The sequence below is a fragment of the Gossypium arboreum genome, chromosome 12 (assembly GCF_025698485.1).
Source record: "Gossypium arboreum isolate Shixiya-1 chromosome 12, ASM2569848v2, whole genome shotgun sequence".
NCBI classification, from domain to species: Eukaryota; Viridiplantae; Streptophyta; class Magnoliopsida; order Malvales; family Malvaceae; genus Gossypium; species Gossypium arboreum.
In genome coordinates this window covers 82,749,532-82,768,420 of record NC_069081.1, presented here as the reverse complement: position 1 = coordinate 82,768,420, position 18,889 = coordinate 82,749,532, and the positions used below count along the sequence as shown (strand labels likewise).

The 18,889-nt window shown below is 37.4% G+C and overlaps 1 non-coding gene across 1 annotated transcript; it reads right to left on the bottom strand.

Moving 5' to 3' along the window:
* Window positions 1-12,595: 12,595 nt before the first annotated feature.
* On the bottom strand, window positions 12,596-12,702 carry LOC128286118 (small nucleolar RNA R71). Its single transcript, XR_008276663.1, has one exon. It is a non-coding gene; the product is annotated as a small nucleolar RNA R71 (small nucleolar RNA).
* Between the last annotated feature and the right edge of the window lie 6,187 nt (window positions 12,703-18,889).

The window sequence follows — 18,889 nt, the reverse complement described above, 5'->3', positions numbered from 1 at the left end:
GTACGAAAATGTACAACGATCTGATATGCCAGTTTTGGTGGCATGGTATGAAACGAGACATTTTCGATTTTGTTTCGAAGTGCTTAGTATGTCAGCAAGTGAAGGCGGAACATCAAGTGCCTACGGGTTTGCTTCAGCCGATCATGATACCTGAATGGAAATAGGAACGAGGCACGATGGATTTTGTATCTGGGTTGCCAATGTCGGCAAGTAAGAAAGATGCGATTTGGGTCGTTGTTGATAGACTGACTAAGTCGGCTCACTTTATCCCCGTATGTACGGATTTTTCATTGGATAAACTAGCTGAATTGTATGTTTCTCAGATTGTGAGATTACACGGGGTACCGATTTCTATTGTTTCGGATAGAGATCTGAGATTCACCTCGCGATTTTGGAAGAAATTGCAAAAAGCTTTGGGTACCAAGCTGCATTTTAGCACCGCTTTTCATCCACAAACTGATGGTCAGTCCGAGCGGATAATTCAGATACTTGAGGATATGTTGAGATGTTGCATCCTCGAGTTCAGTGGTTCGTGGGAGCGGTATTTACCTTTGATTGAATTCGCTTACAACAATAGTTTTCAATCAAGTATTAAGATGGCACCTTATGAGGCCTTGTACGAGCGTAAATGCCGTACACCATTGTTTTGGACCGAGCTCGGTGAAAGAAAAATTTTTGGAGTGGATTTGATTAAAGATGCTGAACAAAAAGTAAGAATAATTCGTGAAAGTCTGAAGACAGCATCAGATCGTCAGAAGTCGTATGCGGATTTAAAACGAAGAGATATTGAGTATCAGGTGGGAGACAAAGTGTTTCTTAAGGTCTCACCTTGGAAAAAGATACTCAGATTTGGCCGTAAGGGCAAACTGAGTCCGAGGTTCATCAAGCCATATGAGATATCCGAACGAGTTGGTTCAGTTGCGTATCGTTTGATTTTGCCCCCTGAACTTGAAAAGATTCACGACGTCTTTCATGTTTCGATGCTTCGACGTTATAGATCTGATCCGTCACACGTGATTAAACCATTAGAAGTTGAAATTCAATCTGACTTGAGTTATGAAGAAGAACCGATTCGTATCCTAGCTCGTGAAGTGAAAGAGTTGCGAAACAAAAGGGTTCCGTTGGTAAAAGTGTTATGGCTCAAACACGGAATCGAAGAAGCTACTTGGGAAACCGAGAACTCTATGAAAGAACGATACCCAAACCTGTTTACCGGTAAGATTTTCGTGGGACAAAAATTTCTTAAGTGGGGGAGAGTTGTGACAGCCCTATAGTGACCCTAGTCGGAAAGCGGTTTCGGGACCGCTAAACCGAGTCACCAAATTATTTGAATGTGATATTTATGGTCTAAAATATGTGAATATGAATGTGCGAAAATTTTAAGCTTCGATTTAGTTAATTGCATGTGAATGTAGTACATAGGACTTATGTGACACTTTTGAAATGTGATAGGCTGATCTATAAGGATCTAATAGTGCATGTAATCAAAAGGGAGGACTTGCATGTCAATTTCCCCCCTAATTAGTAGTGGCCGGCCATGAGCATGGGTGGACAAAATGTTATGGCTAAAAACATGTCATAAACATGTTGGGTTAATGCATTATGTAAGGAATAATAAAATAAAGAGCATGGGCAATGTGTGTGATTGTTTCCCCCCCCATTGCCGTGAGTTGAAGAAAAGAAAACAAAAAAAAAAGTGTTCATTCTTGAACATCTTTGGCTGAATAGAGGAAAGAAAGGAAGGGGAAGAGCTTAAGAAAATCGGCTATGGTGGTTTGCTAGACTAAGGTATGTTTGATGTTGTCCATGAGATTCATGCATGTTCTTAGTTGTTAGTTTGAGTTCTAACTAGCCCATGGTTCAAATCTTTACTGTGACAGCCCAAAATTGACCCTAGTCGGGATGTGGTTTCGGGACCACAAAACCGAGACATAAAAATAATTTAAAATTTATTTTGATGCCTATGATATGTGTTAAATTGTGTGTGACATTTTTGATGATTTGATTTAGTGTTATAAATGTGAATTTCACTAGAAAGGGCCTAGTAGTAAACTTTGAAAGTATGATAGGGAAATGTGTGATGACTAATTAAAGCATGCATGCAAAACAATGGACTTGCATGTCAAATACCCCCTTTTTATAGGTGGTGGCGGCCATGGCAAGAGAGGATGGGCAAAACATGTCATAAACATGTTTTGTTGGTGCATTAGGGAGAAATAATAAACAAAGGAGTATGGGTAAGAAAAGAATGAAAAAAAAAATGTGTGTGAGTGTGGTATTCCCCCCATTGTCGTGAGTTGTAGAGAAAGAAAGAAAAAAAAATTGTTCATCCTTTCTTTGAGCCAAAACTAAGGAAGAAGGAGGATTTTGCTCCATTTTGGTTTAGAAGAGATCTAGAAGGAGATTTGGCTATACTTGCATCAAGATTAAGGTATGTTTGAGGTTGTGTCATGAGATTCATGCATGTTTTAGTTGCTAACTTGATGTTCATGTTAGCCCATGGTCCAAATCCTTGTTGTGCCATGGAAATGGTATTTGGCCAAGTTTGATATTGTGTTAAAGCCATTGCATGCTAAATGTGAAGCTTGTTGATGATGCATGCAATGATGGATTGACTACTCTTGAAATTTCTTTTAGCATTCTTAAGTAAGACATTGAATCCTTTGTTTAACCATGACCAAAAAATTAAAAGGGGTATGGTGTGTGATGTATTCGGCCATGGTATGCTCATGAGCATGGTTTATGCTTCTTGCATGTTAGTTAAAATTTGTGTTTTGGATGGTTATGGACACCTTGAAATTGACCTTGCACCTATATGTGTATATATGTTTGCACATGATGTTTTGGTTATGAAGTAAGTGATAAATATGTTTGTTTAAAGAAGAAAGTGTTGAAGAATGTTTGTGAAATTGCAAGTACATTCGGCCTAGTACACATATGATGTGAAAATCTTGTAATTTATTGTTGATTTTGTGCAAGTATGACTAAGTATAATCGGCCACATGAGGGGAATTATTGTGCATGCATTCAGTTAGAGGCAAGCTTAATGGTCCTATTCTTGACTTAGGTAATCGGCTACCTTGTTGTGAGCTAAGGCCGAATGTGTGCGTAATTAAAGAAAATTGACTAAAGTGCTTAGTTATGTGATGTTGAGTCAATGATGTGTGTATTCGCCAAGGCTAGCAAGCGAGACTTTAATAAATTGAATTTGTTTGAATTAGCTCAAGAGCTTAGAGGGCCACAATTGGATAAGGGGAAGGAAAAAGTGATCGAATAGCCGTTGAAGCCGTTCGACAACATCCGAGGTAAGTCTTCAAGTAATGACCCTACTTGAATTATGTGAAATGAAATTATGGATGTGTAATGATTACTAATATACGTGTGTATGAGTATTTGAATGGTACCGGCTAAGTCCCAAGGCAATTACGCTAGTGATTATATTTGTGTTTGAGCCTTAGTAACGAAAATGAAACATGAATGTGTAATGATTATGGATGTATGTGTGCATGAGCAATTGAATGATATCCGGGTTAAGACCCGAAGGCAATTGTGCTAGTGACTTTATCCGGGCTAATACCCGAAGGCATTCATGCAAGTTGTTATATCCGGGCTAATACCCGAAGGCATTTGTGCGAGTCGTTATATCCGGGCTAAGACCCGAAGGCATTCGTGCGTGTGGTTATATCCGGTTGTATTCCGAAGAAGCTTGGGTTGAAGGTGAGCGTTGGTTGCTGTAATACATTTAATTAGTACGCTCGAAAAGCCCAAAGGATAAGGTATGTTTACATGTGCAATGGAAAAGTCGATACGTTTGAATAATATTCGTCAATCGACTAACGAATTTTCAGCTCTTGAATTGGTTGATATCTTGTGAATGTATATGTTGATGAAGTGTGAAGTAAGTATGATTATGTGAATGTGTATAAATGAAATGATTCATTTGGCTATGTGAATGTAATGCTTTAGTTAAAGCCGATTTCATTGCTTGAGATTTACTAAGCATAAACATGCTTACCCGTTGCTTTGGCTCTCTGTTTTATAGATTTTGCTCACTAGCGATCGGATTCGGGATCATTGAAGTGAAGTCATCCACACTATCAAACCCCCTTTGGTACTCTTTTAGTTGAACTTTGGATATGGCATGTATAGGACTACCCTCGGTTGTTTTCAAGTGCTTTTGTGATGTATATGTGTACGGCCATGCGAAAATGGTTCGTAAAAGTGAGTACGAATTAGACCATTTGTGGTTTGTAATTTTATATGGTTTCATGATGTTATTATGGATTGGAATGGGAGTTTTGGTCACATGATCAGCCATTTGAATGGCTAAACATGATCATAGGTGGACCTATGTATGACTAGACTATAGTTGGTCCATGGAAACTACAAAATAGGTAAGGCCTACCTTAAAAACAGATGCTGCCAGTTGCAGTGATGTGGATGTGAAAAATCACCAAAATTTGTAGGAAGGGTATTAAATTGTGAATAAGTTATGCAAACGAACCTTTACGAGTCTATTTTCATATGAAAGTAACGAAACGATCATATGAACAGTATACCGAGAGATATTAAAGTTCTCGTGAGACAGGGCCAGAAAGGTTTCTGGGTCCCCTGACGCGACTTTGAAAATTTACTATAAATTATCCAGAAAGAATTAGAAGTCATGCCTTATATGTGCAGATTCCATTTTGAGTCTAGTTTCATTAGAAACAAGCGGCACCAGTATTAAACCCTGTACAGAGAGATATTCAAGTTGTAATGCGTGAAGGTCAGTGTAGTCGACCCCTGTAACATGGGTGACTTTAACTAATAAACTGTACCAATCGGCCCAACCAAAAATTCTAGAAATAAATCCATGGATGGATATATGAGTCTAAATTCAGGGAAAATTTACAGAATCAGTTTCCAAGTTTTGAAACTCAAGATATGATTTTTAAGGCGACAGTGACACAGTTTTCCAGCCTGTCTGGAAATGCCAAATTGGTCGGTACTTTAAGAGGATTTGTCTCGTTAACCCCTCGTGTCCGACACCGGCGATGGTATCGGGTTCGGGGTGTTACATTTACTATGTCATGGAGATGACATTCGGCTAAGGTGGATTGTGTTGATGTCATTTGCATGCTAAAAGTGAAGCTTTGTAATGGTGCATGTGATGGTGGATTGATGACTCTTGAATCTTCTTTTTAGCATTTTTGAGTGAGACATTAAGTTCTTTGTTTAACCATGACCAAAATTGAAATGGTATGGTGTTGTGATGCATTCGGCCATGGTAGGAAGCAGAAGGGAAATATGGTTGTTGTTAGATGAAGTAGAGTCTAACAAATGAGAACATATGTGCATTAGTTGCTAGATGGAGAAGAATCGGCTAGCAAGTTGTGTGTCATGGCCGAATATAATTTTGTATATTAATGAGTAATGCATGTGTTGAATTGATGGAAAGGGAGAGGATGCTTTAATAGTGTATATATGTGTATTAGCCAAGTTTTGAACTTGAAACAAAATTGTGTTTAGTCAATACAAGTGACCATACTTGTAGAATGTATTAAGTGTTGCAATCGGCCTCAACCTAGACATGTATATTCGGCCACATGAAATAGATTTGTGTTGTATGTGTTCGGTTAGAGGCAAGCATATTGATGCTTTTATCTTGGCTTAGATAATCGGCTAAAAGAGAGTGTGGGCTAAAATGTTGAGTTTGATTAATGATTCCATATATATGTGACTCTAATGCCTAATGTATATATGGGCTAAGTACCTTGAGGTCCTCTTTTGATGTTCAAATGAATTGTGTTAAATTGCTTAATGTGATTAAAAATGCGCATGACCATTGTGTATTTGAGCTAAAGGGTGGCCATATGACCTATTAAACTCCTTGTCATATTCGGCTATAAGCTAGCATAATGAGACTTTAATAAGTTAAATTTGTTTGAATTAGCTCAAGAGCTTAGAGGACCACAGTTGGATAAGGGAAAGGAAAAAGTTATCGAATAGCCGCCGAAATCGTTCGACCACATCCGAGGTAAGTTTTCGAGTAATGGAACTTAGATTATGATTTGATTAGATCATGTTTTAAGCAAATCAAAATCATGCTCTTTGTATGTGGCTATTGAGCCGAAATTGCAAGTGTGATAAGTGTCTTGTGTTTGAGCTTTGGTAATGAAAATGAAATACGGATGTGTCATGATTTATTGATAAATGTGGATGTTTATTCGAGTGATGTCCGGGCTAAGTCCCAAAGGCTTTGTGCTAAGTGACTATATCCGGACTAAGATCCGAAGGCATTTGTGCGAGTTACTAATTTCGGGCTAAGCCCGAAGGCATTGGTGCGAGTTACTAATTCTGGGCTAAGCCCAAAGGCATTGGTGCGAGTTACTAAATCCGGGTTAAGTCCCGAAGGCATTTGTGCGAGTTACTATAATCGGGCTATGTCCCGAAGGCATTTGAACGAGTAGCTATATCCGGTTGAATTCCGAAGGTACGTGATTCAGGAATGAGCGATCTTACTGTAAAAATTTCAGTTAATATGCTTGTAAAATCCCAACAATGAGGTATGTTTCGTACGTGCATTGGAATAGTTGATTCCCTTCAAATAATATTCACTCAGTCGAGTAATGAGCTTCCGGTATTTGGCTAAGATGATCCCTTATGTATGAATATAGGGGTTGGAATGTGAAGTGGGAATGATTTGAGAATATGTATATATGGAATTACCCGTTTAGTTATATGAATGCTATACTTCAGTTGTGCTTAAACTCTTTGCTCAAAACTTACTAAGCATTTAATGCTTACTCCGTTTATTTAATTCTCTGTTTTATAGATTTTGGTTCTTCAGCTATCGGACTCGGGATTTTTGAAGTCGAAGTCGCCCACACTATCAAAGCTCCTTTTGGTATACTTTTGGTTGAACTTTGAAATGGCATGTATAGGACTACCCTTTTGTTGTTGGTCATGTACCCTTCGGTTTTGTGTAAATTTGGATAGCCATGCGAAAATGGCTTAAATATACTTTGATCATAGCATTATAATCGTTTTGTATGTTGTCCGTCGAGAAGTATGGAAATGTTGGTAACGGTTAGCCATGGGAATGGTTATTCATGATCACTTTTGGTATATGTATGACAAACTCTAGTTGATCCATGGAGGATCATGAAATAGGTAAAGTTTACCTTAAAATAGATGCTGGCAGCAGCAGTGATGTGGATGTGAAAATCACTAAAAATAGTAGGAATGGAATTTAATAGTGAATAAATTATGTAATCGAACCTTGATGAATCTATTTTCATAGGAAAGTAACGAAACGTTCATATGAGCAGTATATTATGAGATGTTAAAGTTTTCGTGAGACAGGGCCAGAACGGTTTCTGGATCCCCTGATCTGACTTTGGAAATTCTCTATAAATTAACCAGAGACAATTAGAAGTCATACCATATATGTATAGATTCCTTTTTGAGTCTAGTTTCATTAGAAACAAATGGAATAAGTATTAAATCCCTGTACAAGGAGTTATCTAAGTCGCAATGCAAGAAGGTCAGTGTAGTCGAACCCTGTAACGGGGGAGACTTTAACTAATAAACTGTACTAATTGGCCCAACCAAAAATTCTAGAAAAAAATATGTAGATGGACATATAAGTCTAGGTTCAGGGAAAAATTTCGAAACTGATTTTCAAGTTTTGGAACTCATGATATGATTTTTAAGGTGACAGTGACGCAGTTAGCCAACTGCCTGGAAATTTTTAAAATGGACTGTGAAAGTAAGTGGATTAAGCCCGTTAACCCCTCGTGTCCGACTCCGGAAACGGTCTCGGGTACGGGGTGTTACAATTCAAATATCTCAATTATACAAATTCTTTTCAATAATCACAAGTATAGAAAAGTTTGATTCTAATTATACGAACTTACCTCATATTTTCTCGTATAACTGTCGTCTACTCGTCTACCTTTCGCTTCCCCCGATCTAATTTCGATTTTTGCTTATCATGATCTATATGATATCAAATTAACTCATTCGACTTTCATTCAATTCAATTTAGCCTAAAACATTAGTTTTGGCTAAATTAAGAATTTACCCTAAACTTTTGACTACATTGCATTTTGGACCTTAACATATAAAAATGCAAAATTGCACAATTAAGCCCTAACCCAAGGTAGCAAAATTTTATATAACCTCATAGTAACTCATATTTACATTTTATTCACATCTTTAACCACACAATTTCACAATTTAATCTATAATTCTCATTTTTGTAAAAAATCGCTTTATAAAACTTGTATAACTATTAACAACCATCAATAATCTAACAAGAAACTTCAAAATACCTAAGTATTCAATAATGACATATCCCAAAATCTATAACAGTTTCAAAAACGAAGGTACTGGCTAGCTAGATTAAGCTGCAACGAGTTCAAAAACGTAAAAATCATTAAAAATAGATCAAAAACCGTACCTTAATTGCTCACTCAAGCTTGGCCGAATATATGAAGTAAAAATGGTGTTTATGCACCCTAATTTTCGGTAAGAAGATGAATGATATAACAAACTTTTGATTTTCTTTTATTAATATAACAATAATTGACATTTTATCAAAATAACCTTAATGAACTTTAATAATTTCAAAAATACCAAGCAAACAATTTCCACTATATCATTTAAGGTCTAATTGACATGCAAGGACTCCCTTATTAATAAACCATAGCTATTTAATACTTTTAAATAATAGAACTCAACTTTTTTACGTTACGCAATTTAGTCCTTTTTTGCTGAATTAAGGATTTAAACGGTAAAATTTCTTTACGAAACTTTTGCGTAATTAATCTAGCATGCTGTAGACCTTATTAAAATAATAAAATAAATATTTTGACTTTAGATTTGTGGTCCCAAAACCATTATTCTGATTTAACCTAAAAACGGGCTGTTACATAAGTCATTTCAATCTTCATCAAAGAAATCGTGGGATTTGTATACTCGTTCAGATGTTTTAGCAAGGTATCCTAACAGAGATTGTGGGAAGCAATATTCAAGTTCTAAGGCCCAAACTACGTCAATAGCGAGTGTTGGTAATGCTAGGTCTAATAGACCTGAATGTTAACTCTGTGGTAGATGATATCCCGGTGAATGCAGAATGAATAACCAGGCTTGCTTTAAATATGGATCCTCAGGTCATTTCATTAGAGATTGCCCTGAGGTGGCTGAGAAAGATAATTTTTAGAATGCAAAGCCAAGCAACACTGCCACTAGAGGAAGACCACCGAGAAATACAGGAAATGGGAACAGTAGCAGAAGTGTAACGAAAGATTTAACTGCGAGATTAGAGGTTAGAGTACCTGCTAGAACCTATGCTATTCGTGCTCGCGAAGATGCGTCATCCCCTGATGTTGTCACTGGTACATTTTCTCTCTATGAAACTAATGTAGTTGCATTGATTGATCTTGGATCAACTCATTCTTATATTTGCATTGAAACTAATGTAGTTGCATTGATTGATCTTGGATCAAAACATATTTTCCTGTTGAGTCTACTGAGTATGTGATTAAAGTGTCGAACCCCTTAGGAAAATATGTTTTAGTTGATAAAGTTTGCAAGAGTTGCCCTTTAATGATCTGGGGTCACTGTTTTCTGGCTGACTTAATGCTTTTACAGTTTGATGAGTTTGATGTAATTCTTGGAATGGATTGGTTGACTTTACATGATGTCGTAGTGAATTGTAGGCAAAAGATTATTGAATTGAAATGTCAAAATAATGAAATTCTTTGGATTGAATCAGATGACTCGAGTGAGTTGCCTACTATGATTTCATTGATGTCGACTCAAAAGTATATAAGAAAAGGGTGTGAAGCTTATCTTGCATATGTACTGAATATGAAAGTGTCTAAATTGAAGATTGAATCTGTGCCAGTAGTTTGTGAATACCTGGATGTGTTTCCAGAGGAGTTTCTTAGGTTACCATCTATCAGAGAAGTCAAGTTTGCTATTGATTTAGTATCGGGGACTTCACCGATATCGATAGCTCCGTATAGAATGGCTCCGACTGAACTGAAGGAATTGAAATATCAGTTGCAAGAGTTAACAGATAGGGGTTTTGTGAGTCTGATTTTTTTGCCCTGAGATGCACCAGTGTTATTCGTTAAGAAGAAAGATGGATTTATGAGACTTTGTATTGATTATCGTTAGCTTAACAAGGTTACAATAAAGAACAAGAATCCCTTATCGAGAATTGATGATTTTTTCGATCAGTTGAAAGGGGCAACAGTGTTCTCAAAGATAGACTTGAGATTAGGCTATTACTAGTATAGAATTAAAGATTCGGATGTGCCGAAGACCGCATTTAGAACAAGGTACGGGCATTATAAATTCCTTGTTGTACTGTTTGGATTAACAAATGCTCCTGCAGTTTTTATGGACTTGATGAATCGAATCTTCCGACCATATTTAGATAAGTTTGTGGTTGTATTTATTGATGACATCCTAACTTATTCCCAAGAAGAGTCTGAGCATGCCTGTAACATCCCAAAATAGGACCTAAATGGAACAATGGTTGCGAAATGATAAATCGTAATTTATACATATTTTTACCCATTCTTAGCATATTTTTGGATGAATTATCCTTAGATTTTGTGAATTCAATGCTCCTAACCCTTTAATTTCATGTTTTATACTTAAGTGAGCACATGAGAGTAAAAAGAGTGAGAAACGGCCCAAAAACAAAGAAAATGGGTCAACGTGAGAAATCAACACGGCCTCGACTTCCTCACATGGGTAGACCACACACCCGTGTCTATTTAACAGCCTTAAACACAGGTTGAAGCACTCGCACACGGACGTGTCACACGGGCGTGTCCCTATCGAGCCCAAGTCTAGTTCTAATCGAAATAGGGCACTTTGGAGGGCTTTGAGGCATTCTAAAGCCTATTTAAACACACTAGAGGAGGACTAAAGGAGACATATAGAGTAGGAGGTAAGGAATTACTCGAAGAAAGCCAATTGATCCATCTTAGAAGTCGGATTCTCCTTCAAGACTGAAGAGTTCCCTTCGATTTCCTTCAGGATTTTTGGGTTTCTTTATGTTTTGTTATTATTATTCTTCTGAGATGTTTTCTTTTACACTTATGAACTAAATCCCCTAAATACCTAATGGGAATGAAACCTAAGATTGATCTTATTATTATTTTCTGAATTATATGATAAATATTTGTTTTGTTCTTAATTATGAGTTCGTAATTCTTGCTTTAATATTCCAGGATATTGATTCAAGTTTTGGTGTGCTTATTTAGAGGAGCAAAAGTCTCTGTCTAAGAGTAGATCTAGCATAATTAAGCGTAGTTGATTGCACCCCTAGACATAGGGCGACATAATTTTGCCAGATTTGGGTGAAACCTAATAAGGGAATCCATAGATCGAGTTAATGCAACACTAGGGGTTTTAATTAGAAAGAGATTTCAATTAATCAACCTAGGGTTAGATGTTGTTAGTCTCGAGAGACGTAATAATAGAAATTAGGGATTTCTACGGATCAAGTCAAGTGAATAAATCGTCTGATTTAGAGTCAAATAACAAGTGAAGTCTAGGTGGATTTTTCCTTGGGTCTTGTCCAAATCAATCAGTTTTGTTCCCAAAAGTATTTCCCCAATTTTCTTTCTGTGCATTCTTAGTTTAGTTAATTAATTTAGATAAAACAAACCCCTTTATTTTTTAGGCTAGATAATAAAAAGAAATTTAATACTAGAACTTTTAGTTCCTGTGGGTTTAACATCCCCGTCTTGCTATAAACTATACTATTCTTCAATAGGTGCGCTTGCCTTCATCGTGATAATAGTTAGTTTTCAAGTACGGTCAATTATAAATTTAAAAACTTATCACGATTTGACGATTATAAAAGTTTTTGGCACCGTTTCCGAGGAACTAAGATATTAGGAACACTTATTTTTTATTACTTTAGCCATTTATTTTATTACAATTTAAATTTTATTTTGATTTTTGTTACTAAATTTTCATTTTCCTTCTGGTAGGTTTTTATAGTTTATGACTAGAAGAAACCCATAAGGCCAATACTTTTTGATAGTGAGATCGATTGCACAGCCCGCAAAAACTGAAGAGAAATAAGGCGAAGCCTAAGATACACAGAGGAAGAGCAAGAGAACGATATTCACACCACAACTGAGATGGCTGAAAATCAGGAAAATCCGCTACCTCCTGTGATTTCTGCTGATCCAGTAAATCAGAATCTTGCTCCACGTACTATGTATGACTATGCTAAACCTACTTTAACATGAACTGAGTCAAGTATAGTTAGGCCTGCTGTTTTTGCAAATAATTTTGGACTGAAACCTAACACGATTCAAATGATAGAACAGTTTGTTTAGTTTGATGGTTTGCAGGATAAGGATCCAAACACTCATTTGGTGAATTTTCTGGAACTTTGCGACACATTTAAAATTAATAGCATTTCTAACGATGCCATTCGCCTTCGGTTATTTCCCTTTTCATTAAAGAATAAGGCTAAACAGTGGTTGAACTCGTTACCACAAGGGTCAATCACTACTTGGGAACAAATGATCGAAAAGTTTTTACCTAAATATTTTCTGCCGGCTAAAACACTAAATTGTGGAATGATATCTCTTCTCTTGTGCAGATAGATCTAGAAACATTCTATGATGCATGGGAGAGATACAAGGATCTATTGAGAAGGTGCCCTCACCATGGGTTACCACTATGGCTGCAGGTTCAGACGTTTTACAACGATGTGAACCCCTCAACAAGGCAACTTCTGGATGCAGCTGTCGGTGGAACTTTGAACAACAAAACACCTGAAGAGGCTTATGAATTTATTGAAGAGATGTCATTGAATAACTATCAGTGGGAAGTCATCAGAACAAAGCCGACAAAAGCAGCCGGGGTTTTCAACCTTGACACGGTCACTATGCTATCAAATTAGGTAGAACTTTTAAATAAAAGATTGACGGTTTGTGTGGTTCTACTCAGGTACATCCAGTGATGAGGTGCGATTCAAATGGAGGAGGAGTACACACAGAATATCAATCCTTCGACCCCAACACCAAGGAGGAACAAGTTCAATATATGGGTAAATAATAATTCTAGACCACAAAATAACCCATAAGTAATACTTATAATACAGGTTGGAGGAACCATCTCAATTTCTCGTAGGGTGGTCAAGGAAATCAAAGGCCATAAATATCCTTCGGGTTTTCAACAACCATCTTACCAATAGGTAAAGAAGCCGAACCTTGAGGAGATGCTAAAGAAGTTTATCTCGATGTCAAAAACTCATTTTCAGAATACTGAAACAGCACTTAAGAATCAACAAGCGTCGATCTAAGGGCTCAAAACTCAGATAGGACAGCTCGTTAAATTAATTTATGAATGACCACAAGGTAGCCTACCGAGTAACACTGAATCTAACCTAAGGGAACAGCTCAATGCGATTAACATTCAAGATGAGGAAGGGTTAGTTGAACCTAAACCAGAATCGAGCTAAGGAATTGTGGTAAGTAAAGGTAAAGGTGAGGTAGACCATAGTGAGCGGAAACCGGTAAGTAAAAAGTCCAAACCTCGTGTGCCATACCCCAATGCGAAAAAGGAAAGACCACACGGACGAACAATTTGGTAAATTCCCTAGATTATTAAAGAAATTACATATTAACTTACCGTTTATAGAAGCTCTTTCACAGATGCCAAACACAATTAAATTTTTAAAGGAGCTTTTAGCAAATAAGCGAAAGTTGGATGAGGCGTCGCATGTGGAGTTGAATGTAGTTTCTTAGCCATTCTATAGAATAAGCTAGCCAACAAATTGAAAGATCCAGGGAGTTTTATGATTCCTTGTTTAATTGGTAGCTTAGATGTTAATAACGGATTGGCTAATTTAGGGGCTAGTATTAAGGTCATGCCCTATAAAATGTTTAAACAACTAGGTCTTGGGAAACCCAAACAAACTAGGATAAGCATTCAGTTAGCTAATAAAACCATTAGATTTCCTAGGGGTATCTTTGCAGATGTACTTGTCAAAATCGATAAATTTATATTCCCAATTGATTTTTTTGTTCTAGACATGGAAGAGGATAGTGACGTACCTTTGATTTTAGGACTACCCTTTTTAGCAACTGCTAGAACTATTATTGATGTTGGTATAGGTGAACTCATGCTTCGTGTGGAGGATGAAACAATCACTCTTCAAGCTCGAAATTTTACTAATACTGATCATGTGGTGCAACCTTATTTGCAGGAAACACGTTCGAAGAGTATACATGAGCCTTGTTCAAGTCACAATAAAGGACCCATCTATGAAGAACGAAGGCTACAAATCGAGGAACTAGATGAATGGGGGACACAGAAATCGAGAACACATGATAAACCAAAACCACGCCATGACGGGCTCAATGTTTCACCAAATCATCTTAAGTTTGGAGGCAAAGTACTATTAGATGCAGCAGACCCTCGTATTGCCACTTCTGAACCTAATGGAGCAATCCCTCTTACGGTACTTAGCATTTTTCCATATGGTACAGTCGAGGTAATTCATCCCAAATTCGACACTTTTAAGGTAAATAGTACTCGTCTAAAACCTTATTTTGATGAGATTGATAGCAGGAAGGAGGAGTGTAAACTCCTCGCACCACCATGACCACACAACAGGAGGGGTAAGTCGAGCTTAGGCTCTAAATAAGCGCTTCTCGAGAGGCAACTCGAGCACTAACAATGTTGATTTCTTTAAATTTTAGTTTTTAACATCTAAATCACTAACTGAGTCCTTGAACACAGGTTTTCCACATCCACACGACTAGGCACACAGTCGTGCCTTAGTCTGTACTCATACCACGGGAGACAACACGGCCGTGTGAAAATAGAGCAAAATTTTTCCCCAACACGGGATTCGATACATTGCCACGACCGTGCTACATGGTCGTGGGCAATCCTGCCAAATTAACACAGGCATGTGAGACGCTTGTGTCTATAAGCCGTGGTTGAAACTGCCAAAACAACACGGGCATTCGACACGCCCGTGTCTGGAAGCCCTGTTCGATACTGTCAAACTACACGGCCGTGCGACACGGCCGTGTGCACCAACATGCCCAAAGAATACTGGCATGGGCAAAATTTTAGACGTGCCTAAATTTGAAAATCACGAAACACACGGGCTAAAATAAGGGCACAAGGGCGTGCCCCATGACCGTGTGCCCTAAAATCTATATAAACCCCCACTATTAATCAACATTTTCCCCCAATACCTAACCCTAGCCATCGAAATCCCTTCTCCCACCACTGACTGGCCACTCCTTTCTCCTTTCTCCTTCCATTTTTCTTCTCTCTCTCTCCCTTCTCCCCTCTTCTCATCCTTGCACACCATATAGCCTTACTGCCCACACCCAAGGCCGACCCACATCACCCACTCCTCGGACGACCAACCTTCTCCCTCTACCAAGCACTATTACGTTTGTCCATTCATTTCTCACTATTATCTTGTTATTTCTTGTTTTATTTGAATGGTTCTAATGATAATCATGCTTATACTCTTTGTTCTTATTTAGAAATTTACCATTTTAGTTGATGCATTATGGTACATTCATTTATTCTTATATTTCCATAGATTTCATGTAACGCCCCGTACCCGAGTCCGCTGCCGGAATCGGACACGAGGGCAAACGGCTTAAACCATTCACTTTTACAGTCCATTTTAAAATTTTTCCAGGCAGTCGGCTAACTGCGTCACTGTCACTTTAAAAATCATAACTTGAGTTATACAACTCGAAAATCAGTTTCGTAATTTTTCCCTGAAACTAAACTCATATATGCATCTACAAATTTTTTTCTAGAATTTTTTCTTGGGCCAATTAGTACAGTTTATTAGTTAAAGTCTCCACTGTTACAGGGTGCGACTACACTGACCTTCATGCATTAAAACCTGGATATCTCCCTGTACAGGGATTCAGTACTGATGCCGTTTGTTTCTATAGAAACTAGACCCAAAGAGGAATCTATAAATATATAGCATGACTCCTAATTATCTCTGGTTAATTTACAATGAATTTCCAAAGTCAGAATAGGGAATCCAGAAACCGTTCTGGCCCTGTTTCATGAAAACCTAATTATCTCGTAACATACAACTCACATGACCGTTTCATTTCTTCCATATGAAAGTAGATTCATTAAGGTTCATTTACATAATTTATTCACTATTTAATTCCATTCGTACTATTTTTAGTGAATTTTCACATCCACCTCACTGCAGCTGTCAACCTCTGTCATTAAGGTAGATTTTACCTACTTCATAATTTCCTTGATTCAACTAGCCCTTTTAACATACATGGCACAAAAGATAATCACGATTAACCATTCCAAGGGCTAATCGATTCCAAATATTACCACATCTCTTAATGAACAACATACAAAATGATCATGATACCATGCCAAGGTGCATACAAGCCATTTTCGCATGGCTAAAAGTTTACATACCAAATTTTCAACAAAACATATTAGCCTATACATGCCAAAATGCTCTCCTAGACCCACTAAGAAGAAAGTACCAAAAGTTGCTAGCCGGTGTGATGACTTTGGCGACGGTCTCGAGCACACCAAAATGGATCAATAACCTAGGTAAGCAACAAACAAGCACACCAAATGAGTACATAACTCAGTAAGTCATAAGCACTACTCTACCATCCAACATTAATAATCATTTTTTTGTTTCTTTCAAATCATAACAACTATGCTACAGTTTCTTAAATTCTTGGTTCGATCTCATGCCAAGTCTTTCAATTAATTCAATGCCAAGTCAGCCCAATTATTGTAGACCCATTTCCTCAAGTTTGGAACAACGATGCACTAGATAAATCTATGCATACACCGCACAACCTCAAATTCGATATTTAGTTAATAGCTCAATCACTTACCTCATTCATCACAATTTATACCAACAACCAAACGTTGCACACATAGTGCTTATTATGTTCGCACACATAGTGCCATAGTAAATCGCACACATAGTGCTATAGTAAATCGCACACATAGTGCCATAGTAAATCGCACACATAGTGCATTTGAGATTCCTCATGCTTCAACCTCCCAATCGGCACACATAGTGCCACTTAATTTTGCACACATTGTGCCCTATGTCAATTCATCATGGTAAAGCAATTTGCTAAATTCAAATTGTACATATGGTCATATTAACAAGTAGGAGAATCACTCAAAAATATCTATCCAAGGAGTTCTCACAACAAGTGCTTAAGGACTTACCTTGCGTTGAGTATAACGGTTCCGACCTGGCTACTCGATGTCCTTGGCTTTGCCCTTGCTTGTTTCTCCTTCTTTAACTTCTCGGGCTTAATAGATAAATAAACTAGTTTAATCATCTTCTGTACATTTATAATTCAATTACACATGCATATGTATATTTGCATATTCGCAACCCTCTTACTAATTACCCATTTAGTCGATTATATACATGATTAAAGGTAACATCATGAATGGGCATACTTATATATATATATATATACCCGATTGTGCACCAAAAATTTGACTCAACATCACCTACATACTCACTTTGATGGCCGAATATATATATACATGTATAGTGTTATCTACAACATCATCTAAACACCTAAATTTTTCTCATGCACACTTGATCAACCTTTTTCCCAATCTAGCATAGCTTCACCTCCATTTGTGATATCATATAAATTTGCATGTTGCTACATTTCTTAAGTTCAACATCTCTATGCCCATTATAGCCACTCCCATAATCAAATTCTAAAAATCGGCAACATCCCCTTTCAACTATGTTAGCCGAATACTCCTCCCCTTCTTAGTCCCAACTTCGGCACCTCCAACAAAAGGACTTAACATCTTCCCTTTCATGCTAACATAACAAGCAACTTAGTTCATCCATACAACTAACATGTTAATAGCATCAAGGTATCAACTAAAATTTTTAAGCTTCTTGTCAACTTCCAACTCTCCAACAACCCCAAATCCAACCTTGGGATAGATAGTATTTAGACCCATCACCCAAAGGTTGTGTAAACTTCCAAAAAAAAAATATCATTGAACATACCTTGATCTAAAGGACCACCTTGGCCGAATCTTGCTTCCTCTTCTTCCTCTAGTTACGACAATTGCAAAAGAAAGAAAACATGAGCACTCCTTCTTCCCTCCTTATTAAGCATTCAAACTCTCTCATTTTCATGCCACAAGAAGTGAAAGAAAATGATGAACATTTTTTTTTCTTCCCTCCCTCAACTCACGGCAATGGGGGGTACACCCACACCATTCTCTCGTTCTTTTTTTTTTTTTATTACCCATGTTTCTTATTTTATTTTTTTCTACATACCCACTAACTAAACATGTTTGCAACATGTTTCCACCCATAGCATGGCCGGCCATCATGCTTAAATTTGGGTAAATTGACATGCAAACCCACCTTTTTTCACAACATGCACTTATAGGCCACCCTACATTTGCCTAGCACATTTCTAAATTTTCTCACATAAGTCCTATTTGACAAAATTCACTTATAATTAACAAAATTCAAACATGAAATTTTCACACATGCATATGTACATATAATGAGCATCAACTATGACAGTTAATTATTTTTATGACTTCGGTTTAGTGGTCCCGAACCCACTTTCCGACTAGGGTCAATTTAGGGCTGTTACAACTCTCCCCACATAAGGAATTTTGTCCCAAAAATCTTACGGTAAATAGGTTTGGGTAACGCTCTTTCATAGAGTTCTCGGGTTCCCAAGTAGCTTCTTCCATCCGTGTTTGAGCCATAACACTTTTACTAACGGAACCCTTTTGTTTCGCAACTCCTTCACTTCACGAGCTAGGATACGAATCGGTTCTTCTTCATAACTCATATTGGTTTGAATTT